Genomic DNA, 21,154 nt, shown 5'->3' with positions numbered 1-21,154 from the left:
TGGAAACTACAGAAACTAGGCAAGTTGCAGAAGCTATAAATAGGAAAGAAGATAACACTAAAAAGGGTGTGTGGAGAGCATAACACTGGCAGTAAGGATGTCTACCTATGGTTTTTTTCCATCCCACAGACCCGGGAAGGAGGAGGTGCAAACACCTCTGCCAGCAGCAGCACTCCAGAACAGTCACGTTTGCAGCAGTTCAGATCAGCCATAGCAGAACAACTCGCCTCATCCACCACCCAGAAGCACCCACTATCTACATCCACTTCTTTATCAAATACACTGGATTTTGCCAGAGATTTCCATTAAAAAGGAGAGAACCCTCTAATCTTACGCCAGGCTAAAAATTTCAAATGTAAAAGGACAATGAGTAATAGAAGCATAAAACTCATACACATTGCAAATGAATATCCCTTTTCAAGTAATTTCACAACCCAAATAGCATCTTCTGCTCTAGTCCCATTTGAGTCGTTGTCCACCACAGCCAAGAACCCACAGGAACATATCAATTCTTCACCTGCTTCCCTGTATCCCTGAGGGCAAACATGAACACTCTTCTGAACAAAAGCTTTGAGAAGAACTTGTTCCAGTGATTCATCCAAACAAGCATACTAGCAAAGGTTTATATTCCACCAGCTGAATGTGAAAATAAATAGTGGCTATAAATCTTGAGGGGGAAAAACTAACATATTTTTCTTTAGTTTTTCATAGATGTATTTGCCCATTCACATGCAACAACTGAAAAGGTGCACAAGTCAGTGAGCTCTAGTAACAGACAAGTTAGGTATCAGTGCTGTTAGGCAGAAGTTACACACTTCATGTGACATCTCATATTCCTTTGAATACGGAGACACAGGACCATGTCTTTAGCAAAAAAAAAAAAAAAGTCATTCTCTTACATTAAGATCCAACCTGATGACAAGTAATCATTAAGATACTGTCCACATCATTCCTATCTTAAAAAAGCTTGCCTGTGTACCTGAGGTGAAATTCAGAAAGCTTTACTTAAAATTTTTCAGTTGCAAGAGAACACATGGACAAAGCTTCAAAATGTTTCATAAAGAGGAAAATGTGTCTACAAAGAGCCTATGGCAGCCTTAAATTATTGCTATCCAGCCTTAACAACATGGCAGCATCATTACCACCAAAGCACAGGTTAGCTTCTGATGGGCTTAGGAAAAACATGGAAAAGAAAACATTAGTAATGCATTACATGGAATTCAAACAACCTAGAGCAAGAACATGGGGCAAAAGCACAACTTGAACAAATTCTCCCATAAACCCAGACAGGCCATAACTGGCAGCTGACTTCAGAAACATCCAACTAAGGCCATACAGGGCCAGTCATTTACATGCTGCTGCAGGAGAGGGGGGAAGCTCTTTTCCCCCTTCTTTGCGCATATTGGCATTCAGGAGGATTGACCTCGATTCAGTTCAGCCCACCCTGCAGCTGCACACATCTGTAAGAACAGGAGGTGGGAAGGAACAGACAAGTTGGGGGTGGACAAAAACACAAAGTGCCCTTCCCTAGGGCTTGTGCCAGGCTGGTGTGGCTGAACCTCCAACGCAAAAAATTTTTCATTTTGCTAGGAAAATACAGATCTTGTCCAGTACTGCTGAAACAGCAACTGCCAAGAGAGGGCTGAGCTCTGAGACATCTGAATGAAAAATCTCATCCTACTGCCTTTACTAGTAACCCCAGACTACTATTAATCACTTTAAGAAAAAAAACCCAACCCTTAAAATCTCTTTAATACACTCCAAAGTTAGGTTTGGATGCACTTTTGACTCTTATTCCAAGGGATTCAGAAGAAACATTTGAAAGAAAAATACAGCAAGTGACTGATATAAGGGAACTGAACATAAGCTTCTGCAGCTCTGATGTCCCAGATGGAAGACAAATCAAATAAGCCCAGGCTAGTGTACTCTGTTAATGGACTGTCTCCTGACCTCATCGTTCTCATCAATCTCATCACTCATATGTATCACAAAATATCATAAGTAGGCAGAAACCCACAAGAACCATTGAAATCCAACTCTGGGCCCTGCATAGGACACTCCAAGAATTACACCATGTGCTTGAGAGCATTATGCAAATACTTCTTGAACTCCGGCAGGCTGTGCTGTGACCACTTCTCTGGGGAGCCTGTTCCAATGCCCAACCACCTTCAGGGGAAGAACCTTTTCCTAATATCTAACTGAAATCTCCCCTGACACAGCTTCACCATTCCCTTGCGTCCTGTCACTGGTCACCACAGAGAAGAGATCAGTGCCTGTCCCTCCTCTTCCCCTCAGTCACAGACTGCCATGAGGTCTCCATCTCCCCTCTGTCTCCTCTTCTCCAGGCTGAACAGACCAAGTGCCCTCAGCTGCTCCTCTTAGGGCTTCCCCTCAAGGCCCTTCACCATCTGCGTTGCCCTCTTTTGGCCACCCTCTAAGAGCTGAATATCTTTCTTATATTGCACTATGGAACTAATTTTTAAGAAAGGTCAGAAATTATTATCTAGCAATTATATGCAAGAACAACTTTCAGCCCAGTTTCAAATACTTGGAGAACACAGCATTATTAACATGTTAAAACAAATACGTTTGCAATTCAGAATAAAGAGATCCACCATATGTCACTTCAGCATCTGGGTACAGAATAATAAGCAGTTGCAGTTTTGGCTTGGTAAACATAAAGGTCTATTCTTGACAAGGAAATGTTTTCAAAGCTAAAGACATATTTATGTGCTATTTCAGAGGGCATTACATACTTTGTTAAGATGATGACCAGCAAGGACCTCCCCATCACCAGGGTCTCAATCGCCACAGCCACATAAAAGCCAAAGCATTATGAAAACAGCACTCTACTGCCACAGGGAAGACACCAGACAGCAAACCCACACACAGTGCAGGACTGCAATCACCATGTTCATACAGCATTCTAAGATGCACACATTTTTAACACATTATTGAAGAATTTTACAGGCATTATTTCCAGATAGATTGGTTGCACACTGCATACCTAAAACAGGTGGTAAGATACCCAAGAAAAGCTGTCAGTAATAACACAAAGTTTATTCTAGAGGAGAAGGGACTCCGATCATGCTGCTCACTCACTTCTTCCCTTACAGTACAACTGGGTCTCGTTTTGCAGTCTCAGGTTGCTTTCAAACAAAAACACACCTTTATCATAAGTATTCCTCACACCTCTTTGGCTTTTTTCAATACTTGGATTTTAAAAAAGCCCAAATAATGGCCATGCCTCATATCTAGACTCAATATATGAAAAACTCTCCTATCACCAACCTCAAAAGAAAACCCACCCATTACCTGAGTGCACTTCTCCAGATGGGAGTGTTTGCTTTTAGCCAAAAGAAAGCTCTTCATGATCCCTGGAACCAGACAGCAGGTAACAAACAGGGTTTCACTGAGGAGAGGAAAGTAGTATCAACACTGTACAAAGCTCCAAAGGAAAACTACCTAAAACTACCTTCACCAAGACATGGTGCCAGGATAGTGAATGCTCACAGACTCACTCTTCTCAATCAAGCACATCACGTTTTGCATTACACAAGTTACAGAAAATAAATCTCAGTAAGTTCCAAATCAAATCTTTACTAGCTGTGCATAGTAATTAGAGGGAAACTATTACAGCCCATACAAAAGGACGACTTCAGGAAAAAGAAATAGGTGTAAATATAAACATCAGTGGTAAATAATGTCTGTGTGACTAAAGAAAGTATCCCTTCAAAATAAAGGTAACTCAAAACAACAAAACCCCCACTTCAGATTCACAATTTCATCACTCAACACAAGCCCTGAAACCCTTCGTCCCTGTGGCAGGCAGAGTAAAGAAGCACCAGAGATAACTGTGAGGCCCTTATCCTCTAAAGCAAAACCAAGGCAAACTCTGTTCCAAATCAGTTCAGGACAAGAGAAAACATGCTTAGTTTGATGGAGACTGACTTGACTGTATGGTAATGAATGCAAAATAAGTCTGGCTATTGAGAAAATATTATAGAAACTCTTCTCTTAGAAATTGTCTACCAGAATTTATGTGCTGTGTTTACACCTAATTTTCCATTGAGCCAAATTCTGATTCACGTTCACTAATTAGCCAACAATTGTGCCTAGATCTGGAAGGAAAGGGGAAGCAATGGGAAAACAGCAACATGCCAGACCCATTACTTAATGAAATTACCGCCTAAATCCTACTCACTTTTTTCAGAATTTTTTATGGACTTGAAGAAGTTTATAAGTATGTCCTTATATTTGAGAAATACAACCTAAGGATTTCCAACAATGTACCTTCAATTACAGTTGTTAATACTTTGTAAAGTATGTTTATATTCACAGCACAAAAATCACACTGAAGGACTGAGAAATGGGTTTTTTTCTTTTTTCCAGCTGTATTTTTGTTGGGCTCATTTCACAAACCATCTGTTTCTCAGTAGACTACATATATAATGGAATATCTGCCCTAAAACAAGCTATCAAGCAAAAAGTTCCACCTTCCTCCTCCTTCCTTTCAGGCCTTAGTTGGCAGACAGTCAACAGGATGTTTATAGTAATAGAGGATGTTTATCAACCAACCTTGATAGGTCAGAGAAGCTGGTGCCTTAATAATATAATTTGACAATGCCTTTCAGCAACCAAAGTACTGAACATGTAATTCATTCAAATAATTCTGTTTTTAAAATACTTGGAAAATACTTATCCTGAACTCACATCTGCAAAGCTGCCTTCTTACACCTACGAGGGTCTAAATCTCCAAAATATGATCTTCTCTCAATCTCTGTCATATTTAAACATTGCTTTAATTCACAGTAAGTCTCAACAACCCTTACTGAGCAAACAGTCCCCGGTGACTCCTGGGTTTGAGAATGAAATACTAAAAAATCCTGATTGTCTTTATACTTCAATTTTGATTAAACATCCTCTTCTTTTTACCCAACTTTAACCTTCTATCTTCAACTTATTAACCAGATCAGTCAGACTTGCATAACATTTACCAGGCTAACCACTGAAATACAAAAGCCATGCTAATATACTGGATTTACATGGATTATGGGAGACATTATTCAACCTTGCTGGCCAGGACTAATCCATAGTCTATGTGTAACTTGCTTACTGGAGTCTTCAAACATTCCTGCTTATCATCCTTCTGTGAAACAAAAATTATGCCACTTCAGAGAGACATAAGTGAGGTAGGCAAGTTGAGGTTCAGAGTCACTGGGTGTCCATGGCCCCCCTTCAGGGACTCCCCAGCCCAGAACTACACACTGCTCCTGGAAGACGTGGGAGCTGTAGAGGGCAGGAGTCTTTGCTTTTTCCAATCTCTCAGCCCTTTCATGGTGTGTCATCAACAGCCAGCTGATGACGTGGCAAACCACATCATGAGAACCAGCTCAAATGGAACTCCACATCTTGTCTGGCAGGTTAGTTTTGACACAAAAAGCCATTTCTGGACAGGTTTGCTGAATGCCTCCCAGAATTCCCAGACTACTAGCAAGAGGCTACATGGGAAACTGCAGAGGAGTACAAGACCACAGTTTTCATAATCAACTGAGTAAATTCAGGCTGGATTAAAATTTGCCAGGAAGCTACAACAATAATCATCTACATTTCTGTAAGTCATCTTCCAAAGCTGCTTTTTCTCTTAAGAAATTTACTATCTCATGTCCAAGCTCACTGAAACCAACAAACTGAGTCTGGGTTTACAAAAAGCTCCCCTTTATCCCACCACCAGGGCCTAATCCAGCACATCCAGCCATTAAACCAGAGTCTAGTAAGAGTCTATCTCACACAGAGCAAGAGGACTATGATCCACATGACTCAATTAATACAGACACTGCTGATTAAAACTTAAAGGGGGAGTGGTAACATTGGCAGTAAATGGTAAGTACTCACTTCTCAGATTTGAGACAGTGAAATTGATTTCCACCCCCACTGCCACGTAGATCCTGGTCCTGTAATGTCTGAACTAAGACTTGGGATGAAATGAGCTGGCCACTCAAAGGGAATACTCACAAAACTGTCTTCTGAAGAATTTCACCTTCGAAAGATGTTAAATTGTATTTTAGCTTCTAAGAACACCCCAATATTCATCTATAAAAATTTTTTGTGTGCTTTTGTAATAACTATATCAATACATATCTAAAAAGAAACTTCTAAATAACTTCTAAGTTTAATATACTTCTGAAAGAAAAATACCATATATAGAAAGCTATCAAATAATGACATAGATGACACATTCAGTAACTTTTAACTTAGACTGTAAGTATAGTTGTCACACATGTACAGCAGACTCACTGTACATATCCAATATATTTTGCTCTAGGGAAAAAATTCATGTTTTTAAAACATGGGAAATCAAAAGCTTATTAAGGATTTTTAATTGTCTGTGACCTAGACAAGGATAACTAGTATACCGCTCACTGGGTATCATTCTTACTGATTGAAATACCAGTAATTTCCCTGCAGACCAAAGCAGATCTTATCAAATTACTACTATGCCCTGAAGAGGCCATAAATTAGTAATAGTGTGCAGCGACTTGACACTGGATGGGGGGAGGAGGAAGGTGGAAAAAGAATACACGCTACATCAATGAATTGCAACTTGCTTCTGAACAGGATGCTATCACCAGTTTCACCAGCAACAGACAGATGAAACACATAAATGACTTGCAGACTCCCACATGAAGATCTATAGCTCTTAAAAGAAAGTTTCTATGCAAGTCACATCAGGTCAACACCCTAGTAATCTAAAAGATATCATTAGTTCTGAACTGACAGCAAGTTACACCTTTTAAAGAATGACTTGGCTTTACAAAAGCAACAAAATTAATCTGCATACTTTAAAACTTGTAGACTAAAGAATTTACAGCATAGCTACTGCAGCAATACAGAAGGACATCCTAGCAGCAGATGTACTTCATAGCAGAGATACAGAAATCTGAAATATGTTCCATGGATCAAAATACATACACATACAGATATCAGCACATTGTATACTCTTCTACCCTCCTACAGAAAACAAGAGATGGAGAAAGAAAAGCAGGTATGCTGAAAACAAAACAAACAAAAATCAGGGGGAAAAGCAACATTTTCATATTTTAAAGTTGCAGCAATAGAAGACTGAGGGCTTCCCCCCCCCGCCCCCTCCAGACTTTTTCATATAACCAAACCTACATTACATAGACCTAAATCCAAGCATTTATCTAGTTTTATCAGATTTCCTCAAACACAAATAAAATGCACAATGACATCTTCCTTTTCACCTACAGAATAAAACAGAAGTGTTCAGGAAGTGACTGAGTGTCGGAGGGCATTGCAGGACACTGCTGCAGCTTATTTATAATTTCCTTTAGGGGAGGTGAAAGAAGAGAAATAATTTGAATACTCGTGCAATCCAATCAGTTTTACTCAAATACATGCTTTAATATAGGCGCTAATGGCAAATTAGGGAAAAAGGTTAAACATCAGCACAATGTTAAATCACGCAAAATTATTTTCATATCACATTGCATCATTCTAATCTTTAACCAGAAATGCACAAATCACATCAACTCAAAATGTATCCTCCTGCCATGCAGATAAAACAGGTAATATCCCAAACTCCAAACAAAAAGGCTTTAGACTAGCTGGTGATCTTAGTCTTTTCTCCCACAAGCTAAGCAGAACCACCCTAGAACTGAAACAAAATGCTGAACCATAGCAGTAAACATAGGATTTGGTAGACTTTGCAAGCACCATAGGTTGATGCCAGACCTTGAGACATTACAGGAAACAAAGGTATGAATATATTAGTGTTCATAGGTGTTGGACAAAGAAAGAAACAAAAGCATTATCTCTAATCAAGCAGAGGTAATTGGGGATTCTGGTAAAAAGTGGTAGTTGAAAAGTAGAGTTACAACCAACATTATTTATATTCATCAACACCCTCTGTGGTTTCAGATATCTGCAACGAGGCAAAGGGTGAGTTTATCAAAATTAATTCTAGTTGTATATGACTGATATCCATGACTCTGAAGCTTTACGGCCATCACACGCTCATCTCGCCATTACCCACCAAGCCACTGATGTGAATAACCCACTGTAAGCCAAGCTAGAACTTAAACATGTAACAGAAGGAAGAGACAAGAAGTACAAAGAAACAATTCTGCAAACCAAGCTGAAGGAAGAAAATCTTATCCAGTCTCAAGGGGAATGCTGCTGTGTAAAGATCGAATATTTTTGTACACTGCAATGTTTCTACAAACATCTTTCTTTGAAACAAGTGTCTGATCTTTCTTTAACTCCAACTCATAAGCAGCTACATGCTGTCACCTAAGAGATACTCTGAGGTCAGAGAAAAGAGGACAAGCCTGAAAAGAGCAGGTTCAGTTGCAGAAAGTTGTGAAACAGTATAGGGAGACAGCTACCTGCTACTTAAGACTAAAGCCAACAAAATCATAGTTTAAGTTCTATTGCTTTTAAGAAAGTGCTCATAACAGGTACTCCCCAAGAAACAGTAATTACCTTTTTAACAAGTGACCTTTATAAAAGGTAATGTTTCCATGTCTTGTAAGAAACGGGCAAGAGAAGAACTAAACTGAAACAGGCACAAGAAGAATTACACAGCCCTCATGTGTGAATATAAATTAAATGTTGTAGGGTTTGTGGCTGGAAGAACTGGTCACTCAGCTTATGCCAGATGAAAATCAAACAAGAGCTTCAGGTACAGATAACCCCCCTGCTCTGCAACAAAGCAAGCCAGTGACACGAGAGGCTTGCCAGTTGTTCTTCACAGACTCAATATCTCAAAACTGAACAGAGCACAGGCTGGTAACAGTTCTCAAGCTGGCTTCCTGAAACGGGACAAAGTCAGGTGATTGTTTATCTCTAAAACTTCAGGTAACAATGTGTCTTAAGCTTTAACAAACTTACTACTTCAAAATACAGCAAACTCTAAATTGAAGAAAAGGAACAGACCCCCCAAAATGTCTGTGAGTAATTTTACTTTACTGCTGAACTTAACTGAACTAGTCACAGATTACATGGCCTCACACTGTTACAGCTGGGAACTGACTTTATCCTCATGGAAGACACCTCTTCTCTGATGATAAAAAAAAAAGAACTTTTAGTAACTTATCCATAATGTTAAAACAAGTCAGTTGGGGAAAAAGATATCCAAAATGGATATTTTGCAACATCCCATCTTATCTATTAGTCTTGCACAAGTTGACTTAGTCATTATGAGCAAATATTAACAGTGACCAGGAAATTATCATTTTGGAGTTTCAACATGTAAGCAAGCACAATGTAAAACACATCCCAACACCCTCCTAAAAACTACCTGTAAATCAAAAGACAATAAGCACAAATACATACACCCAACTTCAGAAAAATCTTGGTGAAGTTTTGTTTTGCAAACCTGGTGACAGATACTGTCTAGAGCACCTTTAACACATTTACTCCTTCCTAATACATTGTACTAGCTATTCCCTCCTTTTAATTCTCATTAAGCTTTGCTGTTGACTAGTAAGGTAAAATAAAATTTCTGCTGCACTATAAAATGAAAAATAAAAAGATTATGTTTTTCCTGTTTGGTCAAATGAATGCATCTTTGCTTTGGATCAGCCCTAAATAATCATAATACAAAATATTAGGAATTTAGAACTATTTCCAGATATGCCACTCAGGAAATTCTACCTATTCTCAAACAAAAAAAGGCTGACATTTTATAGCGACAAATCAAGCAGATAATTTAGCAAAGTGAGTTCTTCCTCTTTTCGGCAACATTACTTCACTGTACTAACACAGTATTATTCAGTCACACCTGACAAGAAGTGGCATCAGAGGTGTAGCCAACAGTGTATTACAAGACAAAGAGTCACATTCAAAAATTATTTCAGGCAAACAGAGATATGCAAGGAATAAAAAAAAGGTATGCAACTTCACTGCAATGATGTTTCTGCATTACCACCATCATGGAATACAAAATCACCCATTCCCTCAGTACTAATGAGCTCTGTAAAATGTGTAAAAAATATTCCCAGGATGTCTCAATTCTGTATGCAGGCAGAGATTGCACAAGTTGCATACAGGAATGCTCAGTAGTATTCAAAACTGTGACTCTACTGGAAAATATCTGCAAGAAGACACTTTGAGCATAAAACCTACCTTCTCATTTTTATGCTGTCGTCTTAAACCCAGAGCAAGAAAGCAAAGTCTCTTTTGACTTGAGGGTGTATTTTCAATATAATCTGCTTTCACATTTGAAACTGGAAATGAGAAATACAATACACTATTTTCTGCTACTTCAATTAAAGCATTGAAGAAAAGTCCTGTCCCAATCCCAATTTGAAAAAAACACATTTTAATTTTCCCTTTCTAAGCACGAGGTTTTGGTAAAAAAAAAAATCTTAGTAAGTAAGTAAATTGGAAAGGAAATATTTACAGTGTAGCCAAAGGAAAATATCCCCTTGTCTAAAAAAGATTATGGTAGGTCTTTCATGAGAAGCTAAAACCTTCTAACTTGAGAAACCCACTAGTTATACCAGGCCAAAAGAGCACTGCTCTTTATGGCTTGAAAACGACTTTTGCCTGCCTCTCAATTAAGATTAAATTCATTCATAAACAGCCCATTTTCAATGATGCCACACTGCTAGTGATCCCAGGTGTAAGCTCAGAGATAAGTCTGGTACGGTATTGTGGCCAACACAGCCACCCCAGGGTCACCAGGGCTGCTACTCGCTCCGGCTCATGTATGCACAGCTGCACCTCTCGCTCCGAGCTTGCAGCTACACCCAGCCCTGTATAAACAGGATTCAACTAAATGCCACTATAGTTAATATTTCAAGGTTTGGGTTTGCTCTTTTGTTTTGGGATAATTTTTCCTGATAACTCATTCCAGACCTTCCATTTGTAGAACATGGCTACAGTTTCCTTTTCAGTCCCAGGATCAAGGCAGCTAAGGGTACAAACACATGAGCTGGGAGATAATTCTTCCATTCTAAGATAAACTAATGAAACATCGTGAGTAGGAGTTACAAAGCCCAGATACTCCCTAAGCACACCCTGGGTGCGTCCGGCCCATCAATCAGACCTGGCACTCCCTATGGTTGCAGTTCAAACACAGGAACAAAACTGTTGTGGTTGGACAGAAATGAGGAAATAGAGCCTGCCGTACTCATTTTTCTCATCTGATCCTTAGAAGATTTTGTAGCCATGATGGAGCTATAGGACATTGGTGCATGAGTGTTCCTAACTGCACCAGAGGAGTTCCCCGTGGTATATCCAAGACGTGGAACATGCAAGCCACACTTTGACAGATCTCACATTAATTCTTTCTTTATATTCAGGCCTTCATTTTCCAATAGCCAGAATTTCACTGAAATGATACCCTGTCACTTAACATGGAACCTGTTTACAGGATGTTTTAGAGTAACAGATGAGTCACTGAAATCATCCCATTCGCTGTTATACTGCGCATTCCAAATACTCTTCCTGCCCACGAGAAAAAAGGAAACAGTTTAAATAGTTGAATAAATATAACTGTTTGACCATAAATAAACCCATGTCTAGATATCAAGTGCTGGTGTTTCACTCTCCTTTTACAAAGGACCTCTCTCAGAATGGCGATCTAAATACACATCAATAGATTACTTCTGTGGTCCTTCTAACATCCTTTATATCAAAATATTTAAATCAGTACATACATACAAATTCTAATGATCAAACTACAAAAATACAGGTAATGGAAATAAGCCAATAAATTTGGATTGTGAAAACCCAAAGAGTGGGCAAGTTAGTGCAGAAAGTTTGAACCCTTCAACTTTATGCTCTTTCCATGACTTTAGCTCTGGTATCACTTATGATTTTGTCCCTAATTCTGAGAAATCCTGCTTTTCTCCACTTAGAAGTAACCTAAATGTGACCTTATTTTGCTCGTAGTGACAATCCCAGACCATTCTCTTATACTATTGTAGATGTCTTTCTTTATGTGCATTTCTACATCCCTCTGAGGGAGCCTTACAGAGCAGCCTCTATTCCCACCTGTGCCACTGCACTGTTGTATCCCTTGCAAGAAACAGTGAGAAAGAACACACACCTGGAGAAACAAAGCACATGCAGACTGCAGAGGAAACCGCATCAAGACATGCCTTTTACTGAAAAGCCATCAGTCTTTGAACATCTTAAACATACCCAATTTCGATGGTTCTAATGACAGAAATGTATTTTCAGCAACTCAAATCTTTCTTTATACCAGCCAGACTATTAGTAAATTCACATGTAACTACACCTAATAACCCACTTGATTTCTTCTTTCAACATATTAAAAACCGCAAATTAGACTGCATCAACCAACACTTTCCTAAGTTTATTGCTACAATCATTAGTTATGATTTTTATCATAGCAATTGATTTTCCTAGCTTAAACTCAACTGCATTTACTAATGGACCTTCTTCATTAGACAGCACCAGAATACATCAGAAAGACAAGACCAACATTAGATACAATTTAATTAATATGAAATGTTGGACAAGAAATGAACAGACAATAAGAAAATCTAGACTTCTTACTTCTAGGCTCAAGTAATCTGATTTCTACCGTAACTAATTAGAAAAACTACCATTCCTAATTAATTTTCCACACATTTACTGTATTATAATTCTTCATTACCAATGAAACATGTATTTTGTAACAAGAAAAACAGAGTAAGACTAAAATAATTTTGGAAATACGACTTATGCAGTAAAGTTTTATGCCAAATGGGTACCTTCAGTGTCAAATTATGACACTATTTCAGGATGCAACTATGAATAAAACTCTCTCTTTGCCTTGAAGTGTCACATTTACTATGACCATACACTTCAGCTTTAAGCCAGACAAAATTATGTTCAAACTGCAAATTCATAGGACTCGCCCATCCCAGAAGGAAAAGATGTTTTGACAGTACTTGCACTTCCCCTTAGATCAGATCAATTTAGTTGTGCTCAAACCTGAAACAGATGACTGTTTTTTCCCCTCCTCAGGGAAAACAGTGGAGAAAGCAACATGAAGAAACAGTGTCTGTCTTCCCGCTTCTGTAAGTTTCCCTCATACAAAATGTTAATAAAACTTCCATTACTACTGAGAAAGTCCATGCACTGTTGTCCAAAGAACGTAGCATTTTCTTGAGTTTTGCACTTAAAATCAAGCACTGGGGGGACGGAACCAGATGTTCTTTAAGGTTCCTTCCAAGCCAAACCATTCTATGATTCTGAGAGCTGCTTATACATCAGGAAAGACCCAGCCTTTGAAACTGTGAGCGCATGCATGAAACCTGTACTACAAAACTCATTTCCAGCTAGGTACAAACATACTTTACAGAAAGATAGCTAATGGATGTTACTTTTTATTCTACTTCTGACATGTATAGGCAGAGATATAGATAGATTCATTTATTGTAATAAAGTGTGTGTACATATATATCCCTCTCTCACAGAAGGAAGGAAAAAATTAATATCCTCCTATTCCTAGAATCAAAGCTTTACTCACTAGCACAGGAAACACATTCTGAGAAGGTTGTGCAAGGCTTTTGGGTTAGGCAGAAGCATCTTGCCATCTAAAAAGAAAACAACGGAAAGTGAAGCCAAGTGAGATTTTTAAGAATATCCATACTGAGGATCCTAAGAGCACAATTATGGTGCTCCTACTCTAAGCTGAAATGGAAGACCAGAAGAGACAGGATAGACACAATAAATATTTAGAAATATTAACAGTTTCAGAAGTGGAAAGGTACATGGGAGATTTTAGAAACAGTCTGATGAGAAAACGTTCCCTTATCTGTGATTTCCAGCACATTTACCTTACTTTGTAAGTCTCTGCTGTGAAGGGACACTAGAAACAAAAAGCACTGTACTAGGGGTCCTCCTATATATCCCACAGAATGGCACCACCATCCTAAACAAAGCCCACAGTAAAACTGATGCTTTCAGCCATCATGAGCAGCACAGAATTTCCCCTTGCATTTCACCCATTAGTGTCCTGTGTCTAATTATTACCTCTCTCCCTTTCCATGGTATAACCCTTTATGGCCTTAACATCGAGCATGTATGTATTTAACAGGCACTTGTGCTGAAGGGCCATGGGAAAAATGTTTTATATCACGCTTCAAAGTATCAAATTCGCTTTTAAAAATATATACTGTTATTTTCCAATTTCAAATGAATTAGTGAAACCAATTTCTCTTACTTCAGGGGAAAAAAAATTTAGTTTTACTGTATAATTTTTTGTTCCCATGAGCATGAGAGCAATACATTAAATGGCCATTTCACTCAGCATTTCTACATTCACCTTGACCAGTAAAGCACAGAATATAAAGAGCAAGGATGATGTGTTATTTGAGAAGAATCTTATTATGGAGCTTTTTGGTCCATCAGAGATTTACTTCATGCATTTTATTTTGAAAATCCACAAAACACGGCTGAAAAGCCAGTTAATCCTACTCCTTTCAGGTGTCAGTTCAGAAATAAGAGGAAATATCTGCTTTCAACTTTGAGCAGCTTAGCTTGAAGGTCCCTTCCTGAGAGAGACTTGGCTATGAGTCAAATCCACTCAGCTGCAATGAAGTGCCCAATGCCTTCAATGCGCCAATGAACCCAAGAAATGCATTATATAATCACACTGGTGAACACCAGAAGAAGGATGTGTGAATGCATGAATAGAGTTCATCACAATTCTCTCTTCTAGTGAGCTACAAAATCTCATGTTAGAAGTCTTCAGCCAGTCAGGTGGTAAATTACTGCTTTGACATGCCATACCATACAGATTTCCACAGAAAAACCCCCCATCAACCACCAGATGATTTAGACAGCAAAGTGTACAAGGGTTATGTCTGAATAGTCACAGAGCAATGAAGTAATGAGAACACCAAGCTCAGTAACAGCAGCTATATGAATTACAGAATGCAGCACAGAAATGTTCAATTTTTTTGTGAAACAGTACTCAGATTTCTGGAATAAGAGTATTAAAACGTTCCTCAAAGGACATGAAAATTCCCTGTGATTGTGCTTTTTAAAGCACACACAGAAAGAATTAAACACTATTAAATACCCCTATTACCATACTGCATAGCAAATTAAATCAAAATAGAGCCTACTTGGTACTTGGTGCAGCAAGTTCCTGAAATAATTACCTGAACCACTTGCTGTCCTGCAAGTATTAGGCAATTAATATTGCAACGCTGCTGTCTCTGCCAGAGGGAAAGATGCCACATGGCTAAGGAGGTACAAGTTCATTTTCTATTGTGCAGTCCTTGTTTGGATTGCTTCTTTATCTGATCTGCATGAATTCTATAAAGTTATCATTTAATTACACAGTACACAAATCCCCATGTTTTACTTGGTTTAAGCTGTTGCAGTCAGAGTCCAGAATTCATCATCGCCTTAGTAACACACACCTCATCCAGAAAAGATTCCAGCACAGCAACACAGGCAGGCAAAAGCAATTTCAAGAAGCAACATTAAAAATATCTCACCTACCAGCAGGAAAAATCTGCTCCAGATGACTAAATCCACAGCCTCAGGCCTTTAAGCCCCCTCCAATCCATCAATGTTGACAAGTGCTTTCCACCAATCCAAGTCGATACACCACAGCCCTCCTGGCCTGACAATGGTAAAAACCAAACCAAACCAAACCAACTTAGTAATGACACCAGCAACGGTGTTACCCTCAAAGTTACCTGGGGCTACCTCAAGGCATCCCTGAGAGCTGCCTCACCACACTGTGACCTGGTGGTCCTCAAGCACCACTGCCTGAATGGATCCTGTTGCAGGACAGTGCCATCCTCTGCCCTGGCTGTTAATCATTGCAGCTCCAGTTCACAGCCCAGTTCCCAGACCAGCAGCAGTCACTGACCTCATCTGCCATGTAAGGGTGACCCCCAGGATAAATGACAATAAACATTGCTGCTAACATTCAGACAGAACGCTGGAGTCCTTAATGTCTCCACACTTCATCTAGAGCTAATTGAGAGGGGAGAGAGAGACTGGAAAATCAGTCCAGGGCCACCATGAGATCAAATGCCTTAAAACTCCTCGTGCTGCCTCAAGGTGAACTTCTTCAAAACTAACATTTCCCCAAAAAAGGAAAGATGCAGCAGGACCGCAACACATTGAATACATCCACCAGCTCTCAGAACTGACAGCACCTACTTCTATATATGGAATTTGAAAAAGAAGAGGAACAAGAAATACAGAAAATATCAGATTGTTTCTGCTTTGCTGCTGGAAAGCCTCACACTGGAACAGCACAGGCTCTTTCTAAACTCCATAGCAAGACAGATGTTGCTAAGAGTTTTTTATATGCAAATATTTCAACTTTAATCAGTTATAACACATCACCTAATCAAACACTGTTCTAATACCCAAAAATGGGAGCTTTTTTCAACAAGAAAGGTTCCTTCATCATCCACCCAATTAACAGAACTGTATTTTCTAAGAAAGACAAAAAACTATTTCCTTCACAACAGCTGGTATACAATTTCTCAACTGAACTCTACTATTCCAACTGAGTTATGGGGTTTTTTCCCCAAAGGGGGTGCAGCAGAATACCTGTGAAAGCCAAGACATTATAATCACCAATTACGATGTGAAAAAGTAGCTGTCAGAACTTTTAATGAAATAGTACTATGAAGACATGAAAAATGTTCTTTCGACTTCCATCATGGCTGGGCTTCGCAAAGAAGCTTTGGGAAGGGCTCTCCCCACGTGGGTGTGCCCTTCCAGCCTGTGCAGTGGATGTTTTAGGTGAGGCACAGCCTGTGCAGAACTGGCCCCACCCTTTAATTCCTCAGGTTCATCTCCCACAGCCGAGCGAGCTTGGACGGTGACAGTGAAGTCCTCAGGACTAGAACCTACAGCCTCCGGTGTTCCCAGGTGGTCGCCCATCCCACCACTAACCTGGGCTGACCCTGCTTGGCTTCCGAGATCTAACGGGATCAGACATCAGGGTGGCATTTAAGTGCCTTTTTCAACTTCCAATACTCTGAGTATTTACAACCCCCTAAAATTATCCTAAGAGCCAAATTACTTTACAAAATTAATTAGTGAAAAATTCCAGTGAACCAATTTTTTGTGTATACAAGAATTATAAAGCACATTTTCTTCATTCTACTACAAGTAGCAGCTGTCTTATTTATCTTTCAGGCTTTTTATTCCATACTGGGACTGTTTACACACAAACTTCGACAGAAGTGGGAGAATGCATTTTTAAGACTTAAAAGAATTTTTTAAAAAATTAAGAAAACTATGTGTTTCAATAGTTTAAGATAAGCATCAGAAAATAACATATAAAAAGAGCTACATGCAATTTTCATGTTTTGAGCTTATCCCCATAAACACCATTGGTTAACTCCATTTAACTAGAGAAAGACAGACCACAGTTTGGGAAAAATAATAAATTAGCCCACACTTAGAAAAAGTGGTCCTTTGAACTTTCAAATATTTGTATTTCACCACTACAAAGACTTCCCCCTACCCACTGCCATCTTGCACACAGTACCCTTTATAAGGTGCAATTGCCTGGGAAGTAAGACAAAAATCACACCCAGCTGGGAGTCATTTGGCCAAGTGGTAAGTGCTCATAATACTGGTGAAACTTTAATGGCTGTACTGCAGCACGACAGTTTGCAGGTGCCATCTCAGAGTACCCAAAGTACTCCACTGGCTCCATCACCATGACTTGTAGGCTGCATTTCCTTAAGGTTATGGCACATAACCTTATATATGTATATATGTAAAAACAAGCAAGATTTAACAACGTTCAGACATTTGTTAACCATAACAACTGAAGAAAATAAAGATAACACCAGATTCCTGATTTTTAAGCACCTGTCGTGACAGAGAACTGCAATTCTCTCCTCTCTCAGTGTTTCAGCACTTAACTCTGCCATCCCTTCCTGGAGAGGACGCTAAAAAAACAATGTGAACGAAGTATCGGCAGCTAAATACACACACACACCACTAAACAGATGAAGTCAGATTAATTCAAGCCATGCTGCCTAACAGTTTGCTATCGCCACAAGCTATAACCTGATAGACAACTTATTTCCCCTTCCACACCCCATCTTTCTGGGCTACCTTTGCACTGGCTCAGCAGACCTGCACAGAGTCAAGCCAAAGACTAACATCATGAGGAGGGAGGACATGGGAAAGATGAGCTACTGGAACAGTAGTTACGGAGGAGATTTCTAATTCTGTCATAATGGATTTTGATACATATAAGTAACAGATACATATTGGCTTCTCTGCTATCACCTAACAAACAAACCTGACAGACTCCCAAAAGCACATACGCCAGAAAGGAAAAGGGAACTGACATAAAAGGCTCACACGTGCAAGGTTATTCAAAACAAGCCTTACAAAAAACAAGAAGCAATGGTTTGCAAAGCAGAAAACTAAAACTGCACATGCCAAACTTCCACAGCTGGGTTTCTTTGATAAGTCATCTTTAAAATCATAAAGTTTCTGACTTACTTTCAGAGGCTACAAACACAGTATATTCCAGACTTCAAGTCTTAGGCCTTTGTTATGATAGTAGCTTCAGCTCATTAGTACTCAGGGCTTGGAGTTAATAAAAAGAGATGTGTTTTTTCAAAAGTAACAATAATAGTAACATTCAACTTCAAGACATGGCAAAAGACTGCAAGACCAAATGAAAAGAAGCAACAAATTCTCCAGATGGGCCCCAAGAAAGTTTCCAGCAATAGAGAGGAAAACTGATGTCCTAGTTAGAGCAGCTGGGACCGGCTTATTACTGTGTGGGTGTAACTGACACTGTGTATTCTACACCCTCTACTTCATTTCTAATGAACTGTTAACAATGGATCACTTGCAGCTGCTTCCCAGGGCACACCTGACCCCTCAGGCTACAAGCTGGTTATTAGAGAACCCTGTGAGACAGGGTCTTTATAGTAATGACTCAGGTGTGATAACTCCCCTGTGGGAGTCATTAGCACCTTCACACCCAGCCTGAGGGGCCATGTCTGCCAATGGGCCATCAACAATCCCAAAAATATCCCATGACTTACAGAGTCCATTGTGAAACATCTGGCCCTGGCTTTCCCACCTGAACCTAAGCATATATAATCTGGGGGCTGGGACTTCTGGTACCACTCGTCAGATCCATCCTCACCAACAGGTTTTCTCCTTTCCTTTCACTTTGGACTCAAGAGACCACGTGGGTCTCAGCACAGGGGCCAACAAACACCATTGTGTTTGTGCCCAAGTGTGCTGGGTTGGTTACACTTCTGGGTTTTGTGGGTCAAAACGAATTTCTCTTTGTATTGTTGCACTTATTTCAATATTTTTATTAAATTGTAACTCTTTTTGAATTGAGTTCATTTCTCCTGCCAGTTTACCTTTAAACCAGCACACTGACGCACTAATATATCACTACTACCCATGCTGTTCACCAGGAAGAGCTCATCTTCAATATGTAAAATAATTTTGCTTTTTTAAAAGCCCATTTTGCAGAGTTTGGTAGACATGAATTTTGGTCTACAAAACACCACAAGTTTACAAGGAAACGCATCTCTGAGTATAATCCGTTTAAAAATGTAACTTTTCATCATTACACAAGAAGTGTTAAGCCGTCACATTGTACTGCTTTTGTTCCCCAGCCACCGAACGTTGCCCGCTACTGCCCAAAATGAAGTTTGTGGTCTTCTGTCAAGTACTGGATGCACAGGGTTCATTTCTCCTACCATTTTATGAAATATGTTGCTTATGTTGAACTTCATGAAGGGGAAAAAAGTGGAAATCTTCCAAGGCAAATTTTAGTTTAAAGTTGGTACGACTACGATAACGTTCATACAATACTGTACTTTCTGTCCTCCTGCTTAATCTGGAGTTACCTATCCAAGAGTGACTGCAACTCATTTGTTTCCAGTGTGGACCACAATTAGTTTGGTAGGCTAACATCAGTTAGTCTTAAGCAGGATTGACTATTTTAACTGACAAAACTTGAACATTGAAATTACAGCTCTGTATCTCTACTGACTAGCTAAATAAAGTTTGTATGAATTTTTTATTTGTTTTACAGAAAAGGAAAAAACCATGGAGGAAAGGAAGCCAAGAATTACAATGTAAACAAACAGGTTGATACAGTATTTTAATTTCTTCCTGTTAGTATTTAAAAGGTAGCAAGAGTCAGGAAGAAGGCAGAAAGGTAACCTGATAAACTTCCAATCTCTTGGCCACCAGCCTCTGACCTTTGGCACCACTGGCAATTGTGAATGACCTGAAATATGAGTTGGTAATTGCTGTTAGTCTCTATATACAACAATTCCAACACATCAGCCAAATCTTTCATCAAGAATTAATATGCCTTTTGTTTTCTATAATTATTGCACACATTGTCCAGCCGCAGAACAAGATTTCCTTGCTATAGAAAGTTTACATATTTTCACAACAGAGCACTCCCTTGCATTTCATTCCACTAGGAATACGTTGAGTCCATCACAGTTGAATGTACTAAACATCAAGAAAAAGCAGTCCTACGTCCTACTGCAACAAAGAATAAATTTTAAATGGCTTAAAATGTGAATCTACCCTGCAATTTCACCCTCAACTGAAAGAAATACAAGACCTTCTCTTAACCCCTTAATCACGCAGGCAATAAGAATGATAACACAGCAGAAAAAGCAAGTCGTGGGGCTCCATTACAAATATAATGGACAGGTTTTAAGGAAAGTTTGGAATTTAGATTTTTGTGAACCAAATCACATGGACAAAATTCAATCTACAACTGCCTACTGGCCTCAACTTCACCTGCAATTCATGCTTAGATTACAAGATTTCAACATTTACCCAAACACCCTCTGAGAAAGTCTATGAAACTGTGCCACTGTAATGGAGATGAACATTTAACAACCAAACCAAAAGGTTCAGAAAATTTTAATGTGCTAAGGAAGAAAGTGAGTGGTTTGGAGAGGTTTTTTTTGTTTTGGTTTGTTTTAAGATATTTATATACTTGAGTTGCTTCATTTCTTCAAAGGCATTGTTGAAATACAGTATGAAAAAGTAATACTGCAAAGACACAAAGGCATGTTTCTTCAAGAAAGCAAGAATGTACTGTTCAGTGGCACCAAATTAGGATTTAAAAATATTGGAAACAAATACCTTTTGGGAATAAACTAAT

General features: G+C 39.1%; 1 protein-coding gene across 8 annotated transcripts in view; it reads right to left on the bottom strand.

Moving 5' to 3' along the window:
- The window catches only part of SIPA1L1 (signal induced proliferation associated 1 like 1), a 211,992-nt gene that overhangs the window by 152,831 nt on the left and 38,007 nt on the right, over positions 1–21,154 (bottom strand). Inside the window, exon 1 of one of the 8 annotated variants that reach the window (XM_071558226.1) lies at positions 3,316–3,381. The exons of the other annotated variants lie outside the window; for them this stretch is intronic. The gene's annotated coding sequence lies outside the window, so the exon portion shown is untranslated. Of the gene's footprint in view, positions 1–3,315; positions 3,382–21,154 lie in introns of those variants that run through there. 8 annotated transcript variants of the gene reach the window in all.

This window comes from Pithys albifrons, chromosome 6 (genome assembly GCF_047495875.1).
Source record: "Pithys albifrons albifrons isolate INPA30051 chromosome 6, PitAlb_v1, whole genome shotgun sequence".
NCBI classification, from domain to species: Eukaryota; Metazoa; Chordata; class Aves; order Passeriformes; family Thamnophilidae; genus Pithys; species Pithys albifrons.
The sequence above is the reverse complement of the archived record's forward strand: the minus strand, read 5'-3'. Positions and strand labels throughout refer to the sequence as shown.